General features: G+C 46.5%; 1 pseudogene; it reads right to left on the bottom strand.

Annotated features, from left to right (window-relative positions):
• Positions 1 to 15,764: 15,764 nt before the first annotated feature.
• Positions 15,765 to 17,074, bottom strand: LOC106985720 (elongation factor 1-alpha 1-like; annotated as a pseudogene).
• Between the last annotated feature and the right edge of the window lie 9,900 nt (positions 17,075 to 26,974).

Genomic DNA, 26,974 nt, shown 5'->3' with positions numbered 1-26,974 from the left:
GCGACCTGGGCCTGAAGGCACCTGTGCGCCGGGCGCCCGCACGGCGGCAGGAGCTGGCTGGGCCGTGGGGCTCTCAGCAGCTCATCGGCGGAACATTTGCATGTAATTTGGGAGCGGGTCACATGTGGGAGTCATCAGGCGGAGGAAAGGCTCAATCAGGGCCTAATCACTGTCTGTTTGGAGGGGTCTGGGCCCAAGTGCAAAATGAAAACGGGCCTATTTTGCTTGAGTGACAACCATCAGCGGTCACCTTTGACCTCCCCACTGGGCTCAGGTCTGCGGAGCTTTAAAAACCAATCACCAGGAGGGCCCTCCCCCACTGCCTTCTGGGGACCTGGGCGGGGGAATTCATTCATTCACCCCTCGCTCTGCCACGCCTTCAACGGCCCAGAATCAGGCAGCATGGCCTGGTGGTCAGGGCCCCCTGGAACCGCCCAGGAGTCTGAGTCCTGGCCGGCACTTGCCAGTCAGGTGGCCTGGGGCAGGTGACTGGGAGTGCCACGATCCCGTCCGCGGAATGTGCACCCGTGGCCTGATGAGGACATCGTTCAGTAAACACTGGTGAGTGGGGTTCGGGTCCTGGAGCACAAGGCAGGGCTTCGGGCTGTAGTGCAGGGGGCGGGTGGGGGGGCAGCGGACCAGGCCCTCCTTATGCCCCCCGTGGCCAAGATGAGGCCCAGCATGGCCCCCACCAACAGAGCAGAGCTGGGGCTCGGCTGTGCATACAGGGGTGTCTGCTGGGCGGTCAGGACAGGGCCAATGCGGGCTGGGGGAGCAGAGGTGCCAGACCTGACCAAGCAGGGTGAACAGGCCTTGAGAGGACCCTCGCGGGCAGTGACGCTGAGCTGAACCCCTGCTTCACCCCTGCCTGGGGATTACCTCCACCAGGCCTCCTCCAGAAATGGCCTCCCTGGAACCCAAGGGCCTATGATGGGGCTGCCAGGCCCCAGGCCCTTCCCTGGCCACGTCCAAGGCTTGCCCCAGGGCCGACCAAACGAAGAAATGACTACCAGCTGAACGAATGAGTGAACGTGCGCAAACAAGCAGCGGGGCGCGGTCCGCCCTCCCCGCTCAGGCTCCTGGACCTCCCATCTCTTCCGAGGGGCCAGGGTCTGGCCAGCACAGGGACACTGTCCCCCAGGGCCAGCGTGGGGGACGAGCGCCGCCTGCCACGGCCTGCGGGGGGCGCCGGCCCCAGTGCCAGCGGCTGCGGCCTTGCTGGGCGGGGGACTCCGGCCTCAGCAGCGCCCGCCCGCTCCCTGATGGTAAATGCACAGGGTGTGGAGCGGGCCTCCAGGAAGCCGTCTGGCAGGCTGGGCTTCGGCAAATGGATTGCCAATTAATCAGCATTTATTTATGAGAACGTTTAAACCATTATTAATGTAGTGTAAATACGGAACCGCTGGCGGCCGGGGCGGGCGGGTGGGGGCCATCTGCGCGGGCGGAGGCTGCCGCATTCCTGGGGCCCGGTCCGCCCTCCCGGCCGGGGCCCCCAGCCCCGGGGGCTGCAGGTGATGCCCCGCTGCCAGGGCCTCCCCCCACGGGCCCCTCACAGACAGGGCTTTCAACATGTTCTCACCTAAGATGCTGAGCAGGACGTGAGGGTCGGGTCCCTGTCATCCGTCACTCAGCAGAGGTCTGGCAGCAGCCCGGACCCCTTGGCCGGCGCGTCCCCACCTTGTCCCCCTCCCCTCTGCTCCTCTCCCTGCTCTGCACCCACTGAGACCTGGCCTGAGTCTGGGCGCTGGGAGGGCGGGCGACGGGCGGGCGACCCCAGCCCCTCACCTCGGGCCAGCTCAGGCCCTCCTGGCCGTCTCTCTGTTCCCTCCAGGGATGCAGTGGGCGCTGTGGGCCTCCCACCACGTGGGGCCGACCTGGGCTTGGCCGGGAGCCTCCCTGTGGGGTGCGCTGGAGGGCCCCACAGAGGCGAGACCTGATCACTGACCAAGCACCGCAACCCTCCTTCCTCGGTGCCACCTGGGCTGGTTTTCTTTCCCATCTGCACCCATTTTACAGATGCGAGACTGTGGCCAGGGAGACACCAAGAGCCCACCCGCAGCCCCTGTGGCTGGTTCCTCGGGGAGAACTGAGGCCCGGTTTGGCTCCTCCACGGGCGGCCACGCATCTCTCTGTGACGCTGGACGCTGGGGTGTCCAGCGTCCCTGGTCATGAGCAGCCCTCCGTGCTGTCTGAGCGCCTCCATGAAGGGCTGAACATTCTAGAACAGGGTCGGGAGGAGCCGTAGTAGCCCAGAGGCTCCTGTGCACAGGAGAGAATCCGTCTGGCTTTGCTCGTGTGGAACATGGGTAACTGGAAACGGGTCCCCGCTCCGGGTAACTGGGAGGAAGGACGCTCCCCCGCTCTGGGTCACCAGGGCACTGGTTGCACAGGGCCCCTCGTGGTGTCGTGAGAGTCCGCCTCATGCTTGGCCCTCGCAAAGGGTAATGGCAGGGCGCTTAAGTCACAGAAGCTTCCGTGGCCTGGCCTCCTTGCTTGCAGCCACAGGGGCCATCCTGCCCGTCCCTGACCTGGGAGTCGGGGCGACGGCTGCCAGGCTTGGGGCCAGTGTGCTGGTGATGTCCCCATCAGACCCTGTGCCCCCCGGGGGTGGGGGGAGCATCCTCACCCCCTTCTCGCCCTCACACCTCCAGGGGACTCAGACGAGGGTTGTGGACTGACTGACTGACTCTTGGGGAAGCTTCCGCTCAGACCACTCTCCCCAGGCTCCTCCCTTCTCTCTCTCTGTCTGCCCAGCTGGCCTCCGCCCCTGCACCCAGCAGCCCCCTGAGCAGGCCCAGGGCACCAAAGCCAGGACAGGGCTGTGGGGCCAGGACTGACACCACCCACAGAATCCCACGCACCACGGTGGGGGGGCAGGCCCCGCAAGTCAGGGTCTCGCCCACGGTCTCTCGGCACCCCAGGAGCCTGGGCTGCTGCTGTCCTGAGGCCCCCACGCCGCTGGGTCCAGCGGCTGGGGCGCACCAGGAGGGGAGAGAACAAAGAGGCGGCGTGTGCCCCTGTTTTCCGGCCCCTCCCCCGCCCCCCATTAGCTGAGCAGAACTTGTTTATATTACGGCAGGAATTATTCCAGCCCTAATCAGAGGCCCTGCGAGGCTTCGGCATTCGAGGTATTTCTTTACCCAAGGACACTCTCCAATCCTATAATTTCCATTTCCCCAGACGCCCCTGATTGAAAGCAAACATTTTATATTTGGAAAGGAAAAGGGCCGTGTGCTATTCATAGCTGGGCTGGCTGTCCAGAGGTGGGACTGCGGGGGCTGGGGCCCGGGCCTGGGGGGTCAGATCCGAGAGGGCAGCAGGGGGCGTGGCTGGGTCCCTGGGCACAGGGGACACCCCAGAGCGCCAGACTGGGGGAAAGAGTCAGTGGCCCTGCAGGAGGGGATCCTCCTCATCACCTGGCCGGGTAGCTCCCACCACCTTTCTAGAGGAGGACCCGAGGCCCCCACCCCATGGAGTACAGTAGCGGCCCGTGGGGGCCCATCGTGGGGGGCAGAGGCCAGGAATGGCCTGAGGCGCTTTGAGAAGCCCGTGACCACAGGGACCCTGGTCTCCACCTGGGGTCTGCAGGGTACAGCTCCCACCGCCCCCACCACCGCACTCCCTCCCGGGTTAACTCACCTGCTGGCCTCTCTGGGACCTTCAGAGACCGCCTGGCCCAGCATCTCCTCTCCCCTCTGTCCCCTGACGTGGGAGACGTGGCCTCTCTTGGCTCTGTCCACCTGTCCTTTACTGGGGGGCGAGAGCCCCCCAGACTCAGCTGATGTGGTAGGATGCTGCTGAGCTTTCTCTGAGAAGCCTCTGAAGTGGCCATTCTCGCTATTCCCGCCTCGTGGAAGAAGGAACAAGGCCCGCCTGCTTCCACCCCTGCCTCCTAGAGCCGGCAAAGGTCAACCCGCTTCTCAGTTGAGGGAACGAATCCCTGGGCAGCAGGGATGTGACGAGAGGCGGCAGATTTTGCCCCGTAGAGATCTGTGTGGTGGAATTCTTAGGAGACTGCATTCGCTATTTCTTAAAACTCAATTTTTATTTTTATCCAAGTAACGCACGCATAGTTTTGCTAGCTGCTTTAAATAGAACTGACATACAATAAAATGCTCGTCTGTAAAGTGTAAAAGGTGATGACCTTTACAAACAATTCACCCATTTAAAGTGTAGAGTTCAGTGAGGTTTGGTCTATTACATTACTAATTATTTTTAATTGTGGCAAAGTATGTACAACATAAAATTTGCAATTTTAGCCATTTCACGTGCACGATTTAGTAGCATTGCTTACATTAGTGTCCTGTGGCCACAGAAACCCTCCCCCGTTCGTGCGCGCTCTCTCTCTCTCTCTCTCTCAAAAATAAAAAATAAGCATAAAAAATTTTTTTAAACACACGAATTGCCCAGCCCCTGGTGACCTCTAGTCCCCTTTCTGTCCCTGTAAATTTGCCTCGTCTGGGTCTTTCGTCCAAGTGGAATCCTGCAATATTGTACTCACTCCATTTACCACAATGTCCTCAAGGTTCATCCATGCTGGAACAGGTGTCTGAATCTCCTCCTTTTTTAAGGCTGAGTAAGATGCCGTTGTGCGTATGGACCGCATTCTGTTTATCCACCGGTCAGGGCCAGCAGGTTGTTTCCCCCTTGCGGCTGTTGCGAGCGATGCTGCTCAGAACATTGGCACAAAGTGTCTGCTCCGGTCCTTGTTTTCAGTTTGTGTGTGTGTGTGTGTGTACCTGGGGGTGAAATTGCTGGACCATACGGTAACCCTGCTCAGTGTTTTCGACTAACTGCCAACCTGTGAGCGGATGAGCCATCTCCCATTATGCCAGCTTCCAGTTTCTCCACGTTCTAACGCGCTCGTCGTTTTCCATTTGCCGCTGAGAGCCGTCTTAGGAAGTGTGAAGTGAGGTCTCGTTCTGGTTCTAATTTGCATTCACTAACGACGAACGATGTTAAGTGTCTTTTCAGGTGCTCGTGGGCCATTCGTAGATCTTTGGAGAAATGTTTGTTGACGTCCTTTGCCCAATTTTCACTTGGGTTGTTTGTTGTTTTGTTGTTGAGCTTGTAGGAGTTCTTTATATATTCTGGCTACAAAGCCCTTATCAGGTATATGATTTGCAAATATATTCCTCCATTCTGTAGGTTCTGTTTTTACCTTCTTGGTGAAGTTGATACATTTTGACATGCACGTACACGTCTGTCTGTTTCTCTGTCTCTCTGTCTCCATCTCAGTCTCTCTATCCCTCATCTGTCTATCTTCATGGAACCCTCACTGCACTCAGGATACTGAACATGTCCAGCACCCTGGAAAGTTCGTCGTGTGCAGCATTTTTTCCTCTATATACTTATGTGGAAATTCATTCATGATATTACATGTATCAAAGCTTCATTCCTTTTTCTGCCAAGCAGTGTTCCATGGGAGCAATATACCAGAGTCTGTGTACCATTCAATCATTGAAGGACATCTTATCTATGTTGATTTCCAGATTTTGGCTGCTATTTCTGGTTGGTAACACTGCTCTAAACATTCCTATGTAAGTCTTTATGTGGACTTATATTTTCATTTCTCTTGGGTAAATACCTAGGAGTGGAATTGCCGGGTCATAAACACATTCTGTGTTAGCTTTTTTGAGGAACAAACTGTTTGCCAAAGTAGCCCTGCCATTTTACATTCCCATCAGAGTGTATGAGGGTTTCAGTTTCTCCACGTCCTCGCCAATGCCTGCTGCTCTGTCATGGCAATTAGAGCTACTCTAGTGGGTGAGAAGTGGTATCTTGTAGTTTTGATTGGCATTTCCCTGGTGGCCAATGATGGTGAGCATCCTTTTATTTTTATTGGCTATTTGTATATCTGTCTGTTCAGATCCTTTGCCCATCTTTTAGTTGGCTATTTGTCTTTTTATTACTGAGTAGTAGTCGTTCTTTATATATTCTGGATACAAGTCCCTTATAAGGTACGGGATTGGCAGGTATTGTATCCCACTTGGCAGTTGTCTTTTTACCCTTTTGATAGTGCCCTTTATTTATTTTTTAATGTTTTTTATTTGCTTTGAGAAAGAGAGAGAACGTGAGCAGGGAAGGGGCAGAGAAAGGGAGAGAGAGAATCCACACTGTCTGAGCTGAGATCGAGAATTGGACACTTAATCAACTGAACCACGTAGGCACCACTTGAGGTGCCCCCTTTGAAGCACAAAAAGTTTTAATTTTGATTTTGATGATATCCAGTCTGTGTTTCTTCTGTTGCTTAGTCTTATAACATCATATCTAAGAAACCATTTTCTATAGAAGGTTGGGAAGACTGACACTGATGTTTTCTTCTACAGCTTATATAGCTTTAGCTCTTATGTTAAGATCTTTGGTCCATTTTGAGTTATATTTTGTATGTGGTAAGAGGTGTAGGGGTCTCCCTTCACTCTTTGATGTGTTGGTATACAATTTTCCCAGCACCATTTGTTAAAAAGACCATTCCTTCTCCATCGAATCATCTTAACACCCTTGTAGGAAATCAGTTGGCTTAAAATGTGAAGATTTACCTCTGGACTCTCAATTCTGTTCCCTTGATCTATAGGTCTTTTCTGTGTCTGCATCACACGGCCTTCAGTGCTATAGCTTTATAGTAAGTTTTGAAATGGGCAAGATTTTGTTTTTTTCAAGATTGTTGTTGAATTTCTATATGAATTTTAGGATCAGCTTGTCAATTTCTGAAAAGAACTCAGATGGGATTTTGGTAGGGATTGTGTTGAATATCAGCATTGTAACAATATTAAGTCGTTCAGCCCATGAACACGGATGGGTTTGGTGCAAAACACATCTTTTTATTTAGATCTTCTTTCATTTCTTTCAGCAATATTTTTGAATTTTCAGAATAAAAGTTTTACATTACTTTTGTTTAACTTATACCCTAAATATTTTACTTTCTTTGATGTTATTATAAATAGAATCATTTTGAAATAGATTTGATTTTTATCTATTCATCTTGTATTCTGCAACCTTGCTGAACTTGTTTATTAGCTGTAATAGATTTGAGAGGACTCCTTAGGATTTTATGCACACAACACCCTGCCATCTGTAACTGGAGATAGTTTTACTTCTTCCTTTTAATCTAGATGCTTTTTATTTAACTTTTTTGTCCAATTTCCCTAGCTAGAATCTCCAATACAAGTTAAATAGAAGTGGTGAGAACAAACGCCCTTGTTTTGTTTCTGATTGTAGGCGGGAAATACTTGTTTTTCACCATTACCTATGTAGTTCATTATGAGTTTGTCATTTTGGTATTTATTAACTTGAAGTAAGTTACTTCTGGGTCATGTGGGTCACTCAGTCGGTTGAGCGTCCGACTTTGGCTCAGGTCATGATCTTGAAGTTCGTGAGTTTGAGCCCTGCATCAGCCTCTGCGCTGGCAGTGTGGAGCCTGCTTGGGACATTAGCGCGCGCGCTCTCTCTCTCTCTCTCTCTCTCTCTCTCTGATCCTATCCCACTTGCATTCTCTCTCAAAATAAATAAGCTTTAAAAAATGTTTAAAAAGAAGTAATTTACTTCTTAGTTTGTTGAGTATTTTTATGATGAAAAGGTGTTAGATTTTGTCAAATGCTTTTTCTTCATTAATTGAAATGATAATGTGGTTTTTTTCCCTTCATTCTATTGATGTGGTATACTATGTTAACAGATTTTCAGGTGTTAAACCAACATTGCATTCTTGGGATAAATCCCACTTGGTCATGGTGCATAATTCTTTTCATACATTGCTGGATTCTATTTAATAGTATTTTGTTGAGGATTTTATGTCTATATTCATAAGAAAATGTAAGTGAATAGTATATCATTTTCCTTTCTTGTGATATTCGTCTGGTTTTGATATAAGGGCAATACTAGTCTCACAGAATTAGTTGGAAACTGCCCCATTCCATTTTATTTTAGGAAGCATTCATGAAGAATTCATAGTAGCTCCTTTTCAAATGTTTGGAAGAATTTACCAATGGAGCCATTTGGTCTTGGACTTTTCTTTGTGGAAGTTGTTTGATTACTAAGTCAATCTCTTTGCTTGTATAGGTGGATTTAGATTTATTTCTTCTTGGGTCATTTTAGTTGCTCTTTCTAAGAATTTGTCCATTTCATTTGTGGCATATAGTTGCAGTTGTTCACAGCATTCTCTTATAATTATTTTTATTTCTGTAAGGTTAGTAGTTATGTCCCCATTTTCATTTCTGACTTTAGTAATTTGAGTCTTCTCTCTTTTTTTCTCTTTGGTCTAGCTTAAGATTTGTGAATTTTGTGGATCTTTTCTGAGAACAAACACTTGGTTTAGTTGATTTTTCTATTGTTTTTTCTGTAGTATTTATGATTTCATTCCTGTTGCTTGCTTTGGGTTCAGATGGCACCTCTTATTCTAGGTTCTCGAGGTGGAAGTTTATTGATCTATAATCTTTCTTCTTCTTTCCTGTAAGTCATACCTGTAAACTGCCCTTGAAACACTACTTTAGCTGCATCCCAGAAATACCCATGTGTTATTTTTAAATTTTTATTAATCTCAAAGTATTTTCTAATTTCCTTTGGGATTTCTTCTTTGAGCCATTGGCATTTAGTAGTGCGTTCTTTAATTTGTATATATTTGTGAATATATATACATCCTATAGCATGTTCCATGTATACTTGAAGAAAATGCATATCCTGTTAGATACAGTGTTCTATAGATATGAGTTAACTCTAGTTTGTATGTATTCTTGTTCAAGTCTTCTGTCTCCTTGTTGATCTTCTGCCTACTTGTTCTATCCATTATTGAAAGTGTAGTCTTGAAGGCTCTGATGATTATTGTTGAATTGTCTATGTTACTCTCCATCAACCTTTGCTTTATATATTGCAGGGCCATAGTTAGGTATGTATATAATTGTTATAATTTCCTTATGGATCAACAGTTTTACCATTATAAAATGTCCCTCTTTGGCGCCTGGGTGGCTTGTTCAGTTAAGCGTCCAACTTCGGCTCAGGTCATGATCTCACGGTCTGTGAGTTCAAGCCCTGCGTCGGGCTCTGTGTTGACAGCTCAGAGCCCGGAGCCTGTTTCAGATTCTGTGTCTCCCTCCCTCTCTGCTCCTCCCCTGTTCATGCTCTGTCTCTCTCTGTCTCAAAAATAAATAAACGTTAAAAAAAATTTTTTTAATAAAAAAAATTTAAAAAAAAATGTCCCTCTTTGTCCCTAGTAAAAAATGTTAAAGCTACTTTACTTGATATTAAATAGCCACTCCAGCTTTCTTACAGTTGGTGTACACATGATAGAGCCTTTCATCCTTATGATTTTAACCTATTTGAACCTCTGAATCTAATGCTGTGTCTCATATAGCCAACATATAGTTGGATGATTTTTTTTTATCCACTATGACATTCTCTGCTTTTTGAATGGATTGTTTAATCCATTCACAGTTAATGTTGTTGTTGATATAGTTGGACTTACATCTGCCATTTTACTTTTTGTTTACTCTATGTCTGCTTTATTACTTTTGTTCCTCTCTTCCTCTTAATTCTTTCTTTTGCATGAAGTGAATGTTTTCTAGTATAACATTTTCCTTTTTTTAATGACTCTTTCTCTATATTTTTTTGGTTACTACTTTAGCAGTTGCTCTAGGGCTTACCACACATATCTTATAAAAATCTACTTTGTATTTCTACTAACTTCATTCCAGTGTGATATAGAAATAATATTCCTAAATAAATCTATTCCCTCCCTACCCTTTTGTTCTATTGTTGCTATACATATTAAATTTATATGTGTTCCAAATCAAATAGTACATTGTTATAACTGCTGTTTTATACTAAGAAGATGAGAAAAGAAAGCAAGTATATATTTACTGAGTTGTTCTATTTGTCTTATTATTTACCATTTCTGTTTTTTAAATTGGTACACACAGGTTTGAGTTACAATCTGGTGTCATTTCCTTACTCCAATGTAACTCCCCTCCTATCCACCTCATTTATGTTATTATTGTCAAATATATGACATCTGTGGTTCAGCAATACATTTATATATGTGCTGTTTCTTTTTTTTTTTACTTAAAAATTTTTTAATGTTTATTTCTTTTGAGAGAAAGAGACAGACACAGAGTGTGAGCAGGGGAAGGCAGAGAGAGATGGAGACATAGAATCTGAAGCAGGCTCCAGGCTCTGAGCTGTCAGCACAGAGCCCGACATGGGGTTCAAACCCACGAACTGTGAGGTCATAACCTAAGCCAAAGTTGGTCGCTCAACCAACTGAGCCACCCAGGCACCCCACATGTGTTGTTTCATACAACTGTTTTTTAAATCAGCTAAAAGAAGAAAGAAGAAAATAGTATGTATTCTGGGGTTTTTTTTTTTTTTTTGGTAAATAATTACATAATTACTCTTTAACAGTGCTTTTTTATTTTTCATGTGGATTAGAATTTTCATTTGGATTTACTTCCTTTTAGCCTGAAAAGCTTCTTTTAGTATTTCTTATAAGATGGGTCTGCTAGAAGAAAATTGGCTCAGTTTTTGATTACCTGAGAATGTTTTTATTTCACTCTCATATTTGAAAGATAGTTTTGGCAGATATAAGATTCTGAGTTAAACAGTATGTTTCTTTCAGCACTTTGAATATGTCATACCACTGCCTTCTAGCCTCCATTGTTTCTGATAAGAAGTCGCCTGTAATCTTATTTGGATTCCTTTGTATGTGATAAGTCAATTTCTCTTGTTGCTGTCAAGATTTTCTCTTTGTCTTTGTTTTCAGCAGTTTTACTCTTAGTGTGGATTTCTGTGTACTTGTCCTGATTGGACTTGTCTGAGCTTCATGAATGTGTAGACTAATGTTTTTCAGCAACTGGGAAATTCTCGGCCATTATTTTTCCTAATATTATTTCTGTTTTCTCCTCTCCCTCTCCTCCTAGAATTCTATTACATGTATGTTCGTGTACTTAAAGGTGTCCCAATTTTCTCTGAGACTCTTCCACTTTCTCCGTTCTATTTTCTCTCTCTTCTTTGGATTGTGTAATACCATTAATCTGTCTTTAAGTTCACTAATTCTTCATTTGCTGGTTCAAATCTGTTATGTAGCCCCTCTAATAAAAATTTTCATTTCTTTTATTATACTTCTCCAGAATTTTCATTTGGTTCTTTTTAATACTTTACATGTCTATTGCTATTGTCTATTTGGTGAAAGAAACATTGTCTTTGTATCTTCCTTAAGTTTCCGAAGCATGGTTTCTTTCAGTTCTCTGAACATATTTATAATGGCTGTTTTGAAGTCTTAGTCTGTTGTGTATGACATAATGACCTTCTTAGAAGCACTTTCTTTTTTCTTTATATCCTATGTAAATATATTCTTGTTTCTTTGTATGTCATGATTTTTTGTTGAAAATTAGACACTTTAGGTGATATATTACAGCAACTTGGATCACCCTTCCTCCTCTCGTGACTTATTTTGCTCTTTGTTTTGTGACCTGGCTAGGCAATTTTAGTGAAGTCTGCTTTCACTGCATGAAGCCATCACTGTTGCTCCTCTGGGGACAGAGCCTTGAGTGTGTACACAGTTCCCCTAGAATGGCAATGCCTTGGCAGGGCTCTCTCTGATCACCTCTTTCTCTAAGTTCCGTCAGGCTGTCTTCATGTGATGTTACTCCCCATGCCTTCGGTGCAACTGATCACCAACAGCTTGCGTTACAGTTTTTGACAATGCCCTGGGCCATGTGCTCCTCAGCAATCTGATCCAATTCAGTGTAGACAGGACTAGATTTTGAAGCCAGTCTTTGAGGTTTGTTTTGTCCTCAGGGTGTCTTCTTAGCCATTTATTTCTCTAGTTCTCTCTAGGCTTATGAACTAGATGGCCTGTGGTTTAGCTTTTTGCTCCTAAGAGGAGCTGTTGTTGAAAGCCACCTTAAGCTTAAACTTCTCCATGATTATTTTTTTTTTTTCAAATAACATCGGTTCCTTTGTGGAGAGCTTTGGAGCTCTCTTTTCTTATGGGAAGCCTCTTCTCCTAAACGATGTCTCTGACCCACTACTCTGGACCCCAAATGGGGCAGTAGCCTCTGCTCTGCATGACTCTTCTTTCTTGGTCTGGGAGTTCTGCCCTAATCTGGGGCAAGGGTGGTGAGGGCCCTAGTATTCTTGGCTGGCTGTACTTAAGGTAGAGCCTTTTTACTACGAGTGGAGGTTAGTGGAGGAAGGAGCTCCTGATACCTTGGCCACACTCACCAGGAATTCCTCAACTTGAAACTGAAGGGCATTAGAAATGCTGGTGGCCTGCCCTTCCTGGCGAGGTATATTAAGATTTGTTTGGGAGCTAAAAAGAAGGGAGGGCACCGTCTTCTTGGCCACATTTATCCAAAGTAGAGCTTCTATCAAGCTGAGAGTGAAGAAGGAAAGAAGGAATGGGCCATGGTTCAAATGCCACAGATTCTTGCTGTTCTTACCAAGTTTTAGTATGTTTCCTTGAATAAACTTTTCTTCATTTATTATATGCCCTCAGGACAATTTCCAGAGACTTTAAATAATTGTATTTTTAAAGTTTATTTATTTATTTTTGAGAGAAAGAGAGGAAGAGAGAGGATTCCAAGCAGGCTCAACACTGTCAGTGTGGAGCCTGAGATAGTACTCTATCTCATGACTGAGAGATCACAACCTGAGCTGAAATCAAGAGTTGGACACTTAACCAAATGAGCCACACAGATGCCCCAATAATTGGGTTTTTTAATAGCTTTTACCAGATTTGCTTTTTTTCCTCTAGTGAGTGAGTCCATGGAGCTCCTCATGCTAACATCCAGCCATAACTTTTTAATGAACTGCCAAATTGTTTTTTGAGTGTTCATACCATGTTATGTCCGAACTGGTCCCAGTTCTGCTACAGTCTCAGTCTCTGGTCAGTCTTTTCGATTTTAGTCACTCTCATAGGTATGTAGTGGTATCTCCTTATGCTTTTAACTTTATATTCTGATGGCTAATAATGTTGGGCATCTTTGCATATGTCTATTTGACATCCATATATGTTCATTGGTGAAGTACCCGTTTAAAGCTTTTGCCCATTATTAAGTTGAATTTTTCTTTGAGTTTTGAGAATTCCTTATCTACTATCACTACAAGTTCTTTATTGGATATACGCCTTGCAAAGTTTTTCTCCAAGTCTGTAGCTTGTCTTTTCATTCTCTTAAGAGTGTCTATTGCAAAGTGGATGTCTTTACTTTTGATGAAGTCCAAGTTATTAATTTGTTCTTTTATGCATGGTGCTTTTGGTGTTGTAGCTAATAAATCTTTGCCTATCCCAAGATCATAAGGCTTCTCCTAAAAGTGTTATAGTCAGGGGCTCTGCTTTTAAGTATATGATCCACTTTGAGTTCAATTGTAGATACGAATTTGGGATGGAATGTCAATTTTTTTTCCCTACTGACATCCAATTGTTTCGGTGTAGTTTGTTGAAAAGACTATCTTTCTTTCCTGAATTGCCTTTGAGCATTGTTAAAAGTTAGCTGACTGTATTTATATATTTGTGAGAATTGATTTCTGGACATTAACATGCTTTACTATCTTTGTGCCCCTATCCTACCGTTCTGATTACTGTAGTTTTATGACAAGTCATGTGATGAGCTAGTATTAGTCCTTCAACTTTGTTTTTATTTTTTAGAGAAGAAGTTTGGTTTTGGGTCTTTTTTTTATATCTTCCATGTGTCTATTTAACTTTTTAAACATATAGAATACAATTACAGTAACTACTTTAATATTCTTCTCTGCTAACATTAATATGTTTCACTTCTGGGTCAGTTTTTTTAATTTTTGAGAAGAAAATGTATTTATTTTGAATTAATTTGAAAAAACAAATAATATTCCTAGAAATGGAATATGAGTCTGTTACATTGTAGGTAGATCGAATGCAAGCACAAGTACAAAAAAGTCTCACTTTTGTACCCAAAGCATCTTAATACTTCAGGGACCGTGAAATCATGACCTGAGCTGAAACCAAGAGTTGATGCTTAACGGACTAAACCAGCAATAATTGGTGGCACCCCAATGATTTTGTATTTCTACAAATATTATTGAGCTTCATTCTGGAACACAGTTAAGTTACTCAGAAACAGTTTGATGATTTGAGGTCTTGAGGCCAGAACAGCGTTCAGTCTAGGGAAAATGACTCCCTAGCAACAAGCCAACACTATTCTGTGTTGTCTTCACAGAGCCCTGTAAATCATGAGGGTTTCCACTCAGGCTGGCGGAAACAGACACTCTCCCAGGCCTTATGAAATCTCTGGACACCATTGCCTCTAATCCTCTCAGGTGGCTCTTTCTCCATCCTCGAATAGCTTTTTCACATGTGTATACTGATCCATACTCTGGTACATCCTTGAAGGGAGCCCTCTGAAGTTCTTTCTCCATGCAGGTCTCTACTGTCTAGTATCTTGTGCTACGACTCTCGCCAGTCTCATCTTCGTCTCTCAACTCAGACCGCTGAACTCTATCTTTTCCCTCTCCCCGCACCATGACCTAGAAACTGTCAAAGGCAGTAAGCTGGAGTAGTCATGGGGCTCACCTCCTTTGTTTCCTGGCTAATAGAGATCAATCACTTTTCCTCATTGCTTGATGTTCAATGTCTTGAAAAAACCATTTTTTTCATACGTGGTATTTATTTTTTGGCTATTTCATATGGGAGGGTAAATCTGGACTCTGTTACTCTATCTTGGCCAGAAGCAGAAGTCTTTTCATTGTTTAATTTCATAAGTTAATCTTTATAAAAAATAATTACCTTGATGGGGCACCTGGGTGGCCTAGTCGGTTAAGTGTCTGATGTCATCTCAGGTCATGATCTCGTGGCTCATGAATTCGAGCCCCATGTTGGGCTCTGTGCTGACAGCTCAGAGCCTGGAGCCTGCTTCAGATTCTGTGTCTCCCTCTCTCTCTCTCTCTGCCCCTCCCTTACTCATGCTCTGTCTCTCTTTCTCCTTCGAAAATAAATAAACATTAAGAAAATAATCACCTTGGGAGGTAAGGAGGGTGGGCTGGAAGGCTGGAGTTTAAAGGGGCTGGATCAGACTCAGAGATGAGTGTGGAGGCAAGAAGAGAGAGACCAGGAGATCTCCATTCAGGCACACTGGGATTTGACTCATGATTCCTAGTCCAGGAAGGTTTCTGCTTTTGCAGCCAGTGTCCCAGTCTTGCGGCTCAGGGTTGTTTGAGACTTGGAAGGAAGAGTTCTATGTAGGAGTTATGGCTGTCTCATCCCTGGGGCAAAGGACCTATTTCTGGCCCCTTTGGCATCTGAACAAAGCACTTTCCCAGGCATATCTTCTCCCAGGTATCGTCCTATCCCCCACCTATGGTAGGCGGGAACATCTTAACGCCTGGCAAACGGTGTGGCCACAGCCAGGAGCTACCAGCATGCTCCAGCTCTCACCTAAGGCTGCCAGCACAATCTTGATGGCTGGCAGTGATTCCTCATATAAAAATACAGTGGTTCCAGACCTATTTCTTTTTTTTTTTTTTCCTCATCAAATTTTTGTTTTAATGGGCCTCAAAATTCTGTGACAGACCTTTGGTCAAGTTGTTTCCATTAAAAAGTACTGATTTTAAAAACTAATGACTTGAAACTGCCACACACACCACACACACAAAAAAATGGTCCACAAAACATTCTCCTTTCCTTCTGAAGGTTTTACAATGCATTGTTATCATCAACCGGTCTTTTACTATTGTACTTAAATGGCCACCTGGCGCAAATAGTTGTGACACCGTTCTTCCGCCACTGATCAAGGCAGGTATGGGCATAATATTCATTTAGCTTTCTGAGCTTCCTGGGCAGACTTGGTGACCTTGCCAGCTCCAGCTGCCTTCTTGTCCACTGCTTTGATGCCACCCACAGCAACCTTCTGTCTCATGACACAAACAGCAAAACAGCCCAGAGGAGGATAGAGAAGCTCTCAACACACACACAGACTTGCCAGGAACCATATCAACAATGGAAGCATCGCCAGATTTCAAGAACGTGGAGCCATCTTCCAGCTTTTTTCCAGAACCACGATCAATCTTCTCCTTCAGCTCAGCGAACTTGCAGGCGATGTGAGCTGGGTGACAGTCCAGCACAGGTGTGTATCCAGCACCGGGATGGCCTGGATTGTCCAGGATAATCACCTGAGCCATGAAGCCAGCTGCTTCCATTGGCGGGTCATTTCTGCTGTCACCAGCCACATTGCCACGACCAACATCTTGAACAGATACGTTCTTGACATTGAAGCCCACATTGTCCCCAGGGAGAGCCTCACTCAAAACTTCATGGTAGATTCCAACAGACTTTAATTCAGTTGTAGCATTGACTGGAACAAACGTGACCACCATGCCTGGTGAACACCAGTCTCCACTCAGCCCACAGGGACAGTACCAATACCACCAATTTTGTAGACATCTGGAGGGGCAGACGCAAGGGCTTGTCAGTTAGACGAGTAGGTGGCAGAATGCAATCCAGAGCTTCAAGCAGTGTGGTTCCACTGTCATTGCCATCTGTATGGGTGACTTTCCATCCCTTGAACCGAGGCGTGTTAGCACTTGCTCCAGCATGTTGTCACCTTTCCAATCAGAAATTGGTACAAATGCCACTGTGTGGGGGTTGTAGCCAGTTTTCTTAATGTAGGTGCTGACTTCTTTAATGATTTCTTCGTATCTGTAGGGTGGCTCAGTGGGATCCATTTTGTTAACACCAACAATAAGTTGTTTTACATGCCAAAAGCGCATGCTCATGGGTCTGCCCGTTCTTGGGGGTGCCTGGTTCAAATTTGCCAACATAACCAGCAACGATCATGACAGCACAGTCAGCCTGAGATGTGCCTGTAATCATATTTTTGATACAGTCTCTGTGTCCTGGGGCATCAATGCTGGTCACATAACACTTACTAGTCTCAAGTTGCCACAGGGAAATATCAATGGTGATAATCACGTTCACATTCAGCTTTCAGTTTATCCAAGACCCAGGCATACTTGAAGGAGCCCTTTTCCATCTCAGCGGCCTCAGATTAGATGTAGACTTACCTGGGTCTACATATCCAATGATGACGATGTTAATATGAGTCTTTTCCTTTCCCATCTTGTTTTAGGTTTAGCGGTGGTTTTCACAACACCTGTGTTCTGGTGGCAAACTCATTGTGGAAAAGGTCTGGACCTGTTTCCTAAAAAGTCTTTCTTTCTTCTTCAATTCCTTTGGAGCTCTTGTCAAAAAATCGGTTAACCCTATAAGGGTGGATTTATTTCTGGACTACTGTCTATTCCATTGATCAGTTTTTCCATCCTTTTGCCAATGCCATAATGTGTCTTGACATAGTGTAAGTCTACCAATCTTTCCCTTCTTTCTCAAGATGGCTTTGGATACTCTAGCTATGTCACATTTCTATATACATTTTAGGATAAACTTGTCAATTTCTAAGAGCACTGCTGAGATTTTGATTGGGATTGTATTAAATCTATAGATCAATTTGAGAATCAATATCTTAGCAATGTTGTCTTTCAACCCAAGAACATGGTATTTATCTACATTTATGTAGGTCTTCCTCAATTTCTGTTAGCCATGTTTTGTAGTTTTCAGTGAACAGTTCCAGTACAACTTGGGTTAAGTTTTCCCCTAGTCATTGTACATTTTTGATGCTTCATAGATAGTATTGTGTTTTTTTAAGAATCATATTCTAATTATTCATTGATATTATATGGAAATATAATTGATTTCTATATGATGACCTTGTATCATGAAATCTTGCCTAATTCATTTACTATTTCTAGTAGATTTTTTTGGTAAATTCCTTAGACTTTGCTATTTACACAATGTGTCCTCTGAAAAATAAAGACATTTTTTTCTTTCTTTCCAATCTCTATGTATTTGATTTCTATTTTATTACCTTATTGCAGTGGCTATAACCTCAAGTACAATGTTAAATAGAAGGAATGAGAGCAGACATCCCTTTTCTCTTTTCAATCTAAGAAGCAAAGTATGCAATGTTTCACCATTGCATGTGATGCTAATTGCTGGTTTCTTATAGATATTCTTTATCAGATTGAGGAAGTTTCCTTCTGTTTCTAGAATTTGCTGAGAGGTTCCTCCATGTCCTCCAAATCATGGGATTTGGACAAGTGTTGAATTTTTCAAATGTTGTTTTCTATATTTATTGATGTGATCATATATTTTTTCCTTCATTCTATTAATGTGGTAAATTATACTGATTTTTTAAATATTAAAGCAACCTTGCATTCCTGGTATTGACATGTGTGCACTTGTATACATATGCACGCACACACACACACACACACACACACACACACACACATTTTTCCTGCAATTGATTTGCTAATATTTGGTAAGGATTTTGTGTCTATATGCTTAAAGAATATTGGTCTGTAATTTTCTTTTCTTGTAATGTCCTTTGCTAGTTTTTTTTATTAAGGTTATGATAGCCTTCTAGAACGGTTAGAAAGTTTTTCCTCCTCCTGTATTTTCTGAAAGACTTCGTGTAAGCTTGGTATTATTTCTTCCTTAAATATTTGATATAATTCCCTAGTGAAGCTATCTGAGCCTAGAGTTTTCTTTGTGGGGAAATCTCAAAGTGTTAGTAAGTATAGGGCTATTCATGTGTACTGTATGTGTGTGTGTGTATGCACATGCACATAAAATATGGAATTTTTGTGCCTTTTGAGGAATTTGTCCATTTTATTTAAGTTGTCAAATATATTGGCATAAGGTTGTCCATAACATTCCTTTATTGCTGTTTTACTGCCTCCAGGACGTGTAATTACATCCCCTCTTTCATCCATAATAACAACAACTTGTATTTTCTCTTTTTCTTTAATTGAGCTAGTTAGGTGTTTTGTCAATGTTATTGATCTTCAGATAACCAACTTTTTATTTTCTTGATTTTCTCTATTGTTTATTTTCTACTTTATTGACTTCGGTTCTTGTCTTTATTATATCCTTCTTTCTATTTTGGTTTTAATTCGTTCTTTTTTAAATTCTTAAGGTGGAATTTAGATGACTGTATGTATTTCTTCTGTTGGCATTTCAAGCTGTAAATTTCCCTTTAAGGACAATTTCTGCTTCCTTCCATAGATTTTGATATGTTTTAGTGTTCACCACTTCAAAATATTTTCTGATTTCCTTTGTGATTTCTTCTTTGACCCATGGATTATTTAGAAGTGTGTTACTTTTAAAGATCTGGGGATTTTCTTATTAACTTCTTACGGATTTCTTAATCTCTAGTAATGGCCAGAGAACATACTCTTATTGCAATGCTTTTTAACGGAGTATGACTCATTTTGCTGAACTTCCATATGCATTTAAAAACCGTGTGTTCATCAGTGTTGTGGTTTATAGATGTCAACTGTGTCAATTTGGCTTATGATGTGCAGATCTTCCATCTCCTTATTGATGGTTCCTCAGTTACTCCAAGAGGAAGGTTACGTCTCTATATCTGTGATCTGTGGGTGTGTCTATTTCTTTAGTTCCTCAGTGTTTGCTTCTCTGCATTTTGAACATCTGGTTGTTTGGGGCATTCATGTTCAGAATGGCTGTATCTTCCTGAAGAATCTACTTTTATCATTATGAATCAATTCTCTTTCTCTACAGACATGTCAAAATCGTTTCTACTTTCCCATGTATTTGTCATTGTTGGCACTCCTCACTACTTCACGTAAGTAGGCTTGCATCTGCTATTATAGCTGTTGAGTCCAAAGAGCTTCCTTTAACATTTATGGTAGTTTAAATCTGCTGTAGATGAATTATCTCAACTTTTGTTTGCATGGAATGTCCTTATTTTCCCTTTATTTTTAAGGGGTGATTTTGCTGGCTATACAATTCTAGATTGAATTTTTTGCCGCATTTCAAAGATGTCACTTTATTGTCTTGTTTCTGATGATAACTCAGTGGGAGATTTTACTTTGAAGCAATCGCTACACCCAATGTGGACCTCAAACTCACAACCCTGAGATCAAGGGCCACATGCTCACCAACTGAATCAGTCTTTAACTTTGCTTTTTAACCATTTAAATATGAGGAGTCCTAGCGTGGGTTCCTCTTTTTTTTCCCCCCTGTTTATCCTGCTCAAGTTCCATTGTGCCTCTTGCATCTTTGGGTCTATGGTTTTCATCCAATTTTGAAACTTTTCTGCCACTATTTCTTTAAGTATTTTTCCACCCCGATCTCTCTCTCTTCTTTTGGGACTTCAATTTTACACGTTAGACTAGTTGATATTTTCCGCACAATTCTGAGACTATGATTATTTTCTGACATCTCGTTCTCTGTGTGCTTCAACTGGATAGTTCTATCACCTTGTCTTCAAGTTTACTGATCTTTCTCCTGCAGAATCCAATTGCTAATAAATTTCACCTTGCAAGTATTTTATCAGCTCTAGAATTTTCACTTGATTCTTCTCTATAGTTTCATGTTCCCTGATGAAATTCCACTTTTTTTCATGCTTCTACTTTAAATTTTTTAATGTTTATTTATTTTTGAGAGAGCAAGAGAGCACATGCACTTGCATGCACACATGCACACAAGTGGGGGAGGGGTAGAGAGAGAGAGAGACACAGAATCCAAAGCAGGATCCATGCTCTGAGCTGTCAGCACAGAGCCTGATGCGGGGCTTGAACTCACTAACCGTGAGATCATGACCTGAGCCGAAAGTTGGATGCTTAACCAACTGAGCCATCCAGGCACCCATTCACTCTTCTACTTTAAGTTCTTGACTGTAGTATAATAGATAATACAGTATCGCAATCATTTAAAGTCCTTGTCTGTTAATCAAACATGTTTTATTTCTATGTCTGTTTACTCACTCTTTCTTTCTTTCTTTCTTTCTTTCTTTCTTTCTTTCTTTCTTTCTTTCTTTCGCTCCTGGTTGTAGGTTCCCTTTTCCTGCTTTTTGTATGTCTAGTAATTTTTTATTGTGTTTCAAGCATTGTGGATGCTATGCTGTTGAGAACCTGGATGCTCTCTTTCTTTAGAGAGTGTTCACTGGTTTTCTGACAGGCCATTAGTTTATCAGCAGATGAACTTGATTCCATTGAGGTTTGCTGGTAGGCATTTTAGGGAGGGCCTAGGGTAGCCCCTCATAACAGTGAGGCAGAACACCATGTCATTGAGCCCTCCCGGATCCCCCCTTCAGCTCTCAACTACCCACCAGCCATTCTCTGCTAACCCCAGCGGAGCGCAGCCCTGTGCATTTCTAGCCAGTATATTCTGCTGAGATGCTGAGGTGCTCTGCGAAAAATTCTGGTGCATCCCTGCACAGTCTTCTCCTTCCCACTCCTTGCCTTGCAGTTCTCACCACCTCAGCAGTCCCGAGCACCACGGTGTCCCCCCTTCCCAGGACGCTGTCTGTGTAGCTTCCATGTCCCCGTGCCACAGCTGGGTGAGTGCGTCAGACCGAAAGCCAGCTTGTGGAGCTCACCTGTGTGCTCTCCTTGTCTCGAGAATTACACTTCTCCTTTATGTGAGGCCTAGTGTTCGGAACAGCTGCCTCACGTATACTTTAGCTAGTTTTATAGTTGCTTGTGGGGGAGGGGTCAATCTTCCACTCGGGACGTCATCGTGACCGGAGCTGGAAATTGAGACCTTCTCTTTATTGTTCATCTTGTACATGAGACCTCTTTTTTTTCACCTTGTGCATGTATTATCTTTATATCAGATATTTAATGATGGCATAAAAAATCTTGGTGCAGGCAGCACTCGGCTCACCTGTTGGCTTGTGCTTTGGCTTATAGACCGCTTGCCTATCAGCAATTACACGGGTTGTCTTGAATCCCTCCTTTTCATTGGGAGTTTGGAATGAGCTAGCCTTTAGTGCCAGTGTTGGTTCAGCCACTTACTAGCTCTGTGGCCTTGGGTAAGCCGCCTACTCTCTCTAATCTCCAGTTTCTTCCGGGAAAAATATAGAGGATAATCCCTCCCTCATCAGGTAGCTTTGAAAAGCAGAAGAAATCATTCCTCTCAAATGCCTACCACAGTGCAGGCTACAGTACAGGTGTCCAGAGAGTTTTTTCCTTTCCTTTCTTCTTCCTCACCCAGGACTTGAGCAAGGGAGAGCCCAGTCCAAGCCTGGAGCTTGACCTTTCTCTCTTTACAACCTTCACCTTGAGAGAGTGGGTGCAGGAGACCATCCAGGCCCTGCAGGCACACCCCTGGGTGGAAGGACGGTGGGTGGGTGGATTACGGACAGATGCATGCATAGATGGGGGAATTAATGAATGTGCAGCCCGGTGGCCTCTGTAGGGTCTGAGCTCTTGGAGGCAGGGCCACACCTCCTTTGTCCTGTGCAGCAGGAGCCTTGGTACGAGGAATGGGCTTCCATTTCCCTGTTTCACCATCTCATCTGGGAGCTGAGGACACTGGTTTCATCTACCAGATTTCATTCTGTGCCCCCACAGGGTCTGCAGTAGGCCCTTCGGTGACTCTCTAGAATAGAATCCCAGCTCCTCACCCTGCCCACAGGCCAAGGACCTCACCACCCCATTGGAGTCCACATGCCCATACCCAGAGACATGGACATCCTTGCTGTCCCCAGGTATGCTTAGCCCAACTCGGCCTCATGACAGCTGAGCAGACGGGCTTGGTTAACCCAGTCCTTTCAGGTGGTGGACAGTCCTGCAAGCAGAATAAGACGGGGTTATAGGGCAGAGGGGTCAGGCAGAAGGGGCTGCCAGCAACATCAGCCCCAGGCTAGGCCCCTCCTTCTCTCCAGGGCAGAGGCCTTTGCTGTAGGACCCAGCTGAGGACCCACTGCGGGAGGTGCCCAGGGTCCCAGGAGGAGTGGGGAGTCACAGGGGCAGGAGGGTGCTGGCCAGCCACGTGGTAAAGGGGCAGGACGTTATAACCCATTTCTTCATTGATTATGCTTTTCCTAAGCACCTACTACGTATCAGACACTGTGCTGGGCACCGAGGGTAAAGTAGTGAACAAATCAGACAGCTGCTGCCTTCAGGAGTTTTCACTTTTGTCAGGGAGGCAGACAATAGACAGAGGAACCCATGAGCACATAATGTAAAGGGAGGGCAGGGCAGGGCTGGGAGGAGACAAAATGGGGCAGTGGTCAGGGCCCTCCAAGTGGAGAAGGAGCCAGCCTTGCAGTCACTGGGTCAGGGGTGTCCTGGGCAGAGGAAACAGCAGTGCAAAGACGGTGAGGCAGGAACAAGCACTCGCAAGAGGTGGCTGGAGCCTGGGAATGAGGGGAAGGACGAGGTTTGACGTGCCTAGGGTTTAAGAGCATAAAGTAAGTGGCCAAAGTTGGAAAACTGGGGTATTTCAGGTCAAAAAGTCAGACTCCCATCGTCTCCTAGAATTGGACGTTGCTGGTGTCCTCAGGCCCATTGGCTGGAGATGAGAAGCCCTGCCCCTCCCCCAGGACTGGGCACCGGCCTCCCTCCTCCCCCAGCTGGGCCTCATTGCTGTCCTCATTGGTCCTGGTCATGGGTAACAGGTGGGCTCTGCCCACACAGGCTCTGAACCCAGGCCCCTGCCCCTCGAGGCACCTGTGCCGCCCCCTCCCCCGCCCTCACTGCTCCTGCACCCGACCCACCCAGCAGGCTCCAGCCTGTCCTCTGCTTCTGCCTTCCCGCTGCTGCTTCTCCTCCGCCTCCTGAGCCCAGCTCAGCTCAGCTCTGGCCTGCAGGCCCGCAGGCCTGCAGGCTCCTCATCCCTGGAGGCATCCTGGACAGGCTGTGCCCGGCCCTGTGGCTTGCCCCCTCCCCACCCTGGGGAAAGACCGGCCTTCCTCTCTTGGGAGGGGCATGAGCTCCTGGGCCCCTCACATCCCCCCCCCCCCACTCTCCTGTCACTTGCCTTATCATCTGGTGCCCTTAGCGACTTAGCTGCCCTGTGCTGGGAGGGCGGGGCCGAGCGACCTGCAAGGGGGCGTGGCTTGGCAGGCCTCAGGGAGGAGCCCCCTCCTTCTGAGCCATTTGGGGCCTTGAAGGTTTGGACGAGGAGGGCCAAGGTCTGGCTGAGGTAGAGAATGGAGCATGGGGACAGATGTGGTGGAGGCGGGGAGAAGGTTCCCTGTCCCCGTTGGGGTCAATGGAGACAGCAGAGGGAGAGGGGCGTCTTGGCTGAGTCCCCCACTTGTTGCCTGTGAACCCTTCATCCTGTCCTCACCTGAAGGGCACGGCCGAGACCATCCCGTCCACCCTGCTCCGCGCCCTCAGACACACACGCGTGCCAGGGAGTGTAGGCCCAGGCTCCCAGCCCCCAGCTGCATGCCAGACCCGGGACCACGTGACATGGGCACTCACCTGCATCACACACCCAAGTGACTTCCTCAAACACCCTGCTTCCCCAGCGGACCATGAGAGAGTCATTAAGACAGAGCAGGACTTTATAAACGTGGCTTAAAGTTAAGTACGCAAGAAAATCTCTGTAATTTCCCGCCGGGCAATGGGGATGTTGTCTGATTCCTACAGGCCATAATTTTTGGGAGAGAAACGTTTTTTCCCCCACAAATGATGGGAAGTTGGTGGTTACGGTTACGGCTGGCTGTTGACGTTGGGAAGCTGTTCTGATGCCCAGAATCCCACCTACCTCAGCTAAATGGTATCTTTATGAAATTAGCAGAACGCGGCTGCACCGAGGGGAGGCAAAAAAGAAAAAAATGAGCTTTCAAATTTTAAGTATAATTGGAAAACTGACCTTTGGAAAATATTTTCCCACCCCAGCCCCACACTGGGGAAGAATGGGCGCTTTATGCTGAGGGTGAGTGGCGTCCTTGAAGAATTAGCGGGTCTCTCTGGAGGTGGAAGCCGAGTGGAGTGGTGTGAGGGGTTGTGTGGGGTCCCTGGGGGCATCTTTGGGTTACAGGGCTGGGGGTCGCTGACCCCCAGAGGGCTGGGGACTCCGAGGCTGCCCTGGGCTGGGTGCATCAGAGAGCGGCCGAAGACGGGCCCTGCCCAGTGGAAAGCACCCGGTGGGGAGCGGGAAGCCTGCTGGGTGCTGGCCTCCCGCACCGCTGTCCCCCCAGCCCTGATATGTCAGAGAGGAGGCGTCAGGGACGGCGCAGTTGGGCTCTAGACTGATGGAGCCAGGGTGACGTTGAATGTGCAGGTGGAGAAGACAGGAAGGGGTCAGCCAGGCTTCCAGGGAGGACGTGCTCCAAGAAGCTGGGGTCACGGGTACAAAGAGGCCTGATACCATCCGGCACTGTGGCAAATGTCCTTTCAAGCCTTGAATGCACAGTTACATCACCTCTGAGCCTTGGCCTCATCATCTCTAAAATGGGCGATAAGAGGCGAGGAGCAAATGACAAGGGGCCAATCTGGAAAGAGCCGCAATGTCCCTCCTGCTGTTCAGGGCGTGAAGCCTGCCTGTCCGGCTCGTGGCTCTACCCACCTGCACCACGGCTCTGTCTCTGAGTGGACGCTTGCCACACTGATGAGCACCCCGAGGTCCTGCGGGCTGGCACGGACCCACCAGGACTCCTGCCTCCCGGTGACCTCTGGACCTCTGCTCCTGGGCTGCAGGCTCAGGCCCCTGGCCAGCCTGAGGGCCCTTTTGCTCTTTCCATGGTCAGCCCAGAGGCCGTGCAAAGTGTAAGAGCGTGACCCCTGGGCTGTCCTGGTGCCTCTGCAGGGAGGAGCCGCCAGCCCTCCTGGGGGACAGACCAGACCCCTCCTCAGATCTGGCCTGGGTGCTGCTTTGTTTCCAGATCCGGCTGTGACAAGGCACTTGTTTGAGGCTTCTCTCACCAGCACGCACACCCGAGTGGTTGTGTGCCTCAGTGGGCCCCCGGTGCCTGGTCTGAGCCCCTCCCCAGGGGCAGGGTTCAAGGGCCTTGCTGCCCACACTGCTCCAGGCGCACTTCTGAGTGTGCTCCCTGTAGAACCCGCTGTGACTTCTCACAGCTCGAGGAGGGGGAGATACAACTAGCCCCGTTTCCCCGTGAGGCCCCACCACCATCCGGCTTACTGCAAGGCGGGAGATGTGCTGTGATGGGGGACACAGTGGCAGCTACTAAGTGACTTAAACCGGTTGGTTTGCAAGAAGCCTGGGGACAGGTGGTGGGAAGCAGCCGGCAGGGCCACCCCCGGCCCCAAGAGCAGGTTCCAGCCTCCTTCCTCTCCCTTTACGGGGGTGTCTGCCCCCGTCACCTCTCTCCCTGCAGCTGCACTGGCCAGTCTCTCCAGATTCTCGGGTACCGTGGTAATGAGCTGGTCTGTGCTGCCTCCTTGGCGGGAACTGTTCTAAGCACTTGGCACCCTTTCCATTCCCTCCTCATGACCCCACGCACGTGCCATCGTTACCCTGCTTACTGATGGGGGGACCGAGGCACCCCCAGTCACGCCCCCAGCCCCCCCCCCCCCCCAAGAGCCCTGGCCTGGGAAGCCGAGCAAACACACAGTGCAGGTTTCTCACTCTTTCCTCCTTGGAAGGCGAGGGCTAATTACCCTTCACGCTTTCTCCTCTGTAATTGTCTCAAGACAGGAGTTTAGTGGCCAAATGTGAGTAGAAACAGCCTCAGGGAGAAAAGCCAAAAGCACATGCTCTGGGAGCTAAACTAAGGACTTTAGGGGCACGGCCGGGAGCCCATCCCACAGAGGGGGAAACCGAGGCCCGCGGACAGGGGACCAGGCCCCGCTCAGCTGCAGGGGCCGCGCGGGGCAGCTGGTTGGGCAGCGCAGCGATCCATGTCGCGCATTGCAGGTCGCTCGCGAAGGCCCCCAAAGACAACGCACGTTTCCTTGAAGCTAATTGCTTTAGTTTGAGGTAATATTGGTCACAGAAACACCAGCAGTAACCTTTGGTCTTGGCAAATTCTCCCCTCAATCACGGAACGTAAACAGCGATAAACGAGGGCTTTTTAAGGCTTTCTTCATAATGCGTAGCACATGCATTTGTTACTCAATCTGCCTGCGCTCAGCCCGAAACCTGAGCGCCAACAGGAGGGGAGCCGCAGCCCAGCGGGGTCAGGGCTCCCGGGAGACAGCCCAGCCCAGCCTGCCTCCTGCCTCCCCCCCTCCCCGC

The sequence above is a fragment of the Acinonyx jubatus genome, chromosome D4 (genome assembly GCF_027475565.1).
Source record: "Acinonyx jubatus isolate Ajub_Pintada_27869175 chromosome D4, VMU_Ajub_asm_v1.0, whole genome shotgun sequence".
Lineage (NCBI taxonomy): Eukaryota > Metazoa > Chordata > Mammalia > Carnivora > Felidae > Acinonyx > Acinonyx jubatus.
Note: the sequence above shows the minus strand (reverse complement) of the source record. Positions and strands in the feature narration are given on the sequence as shown.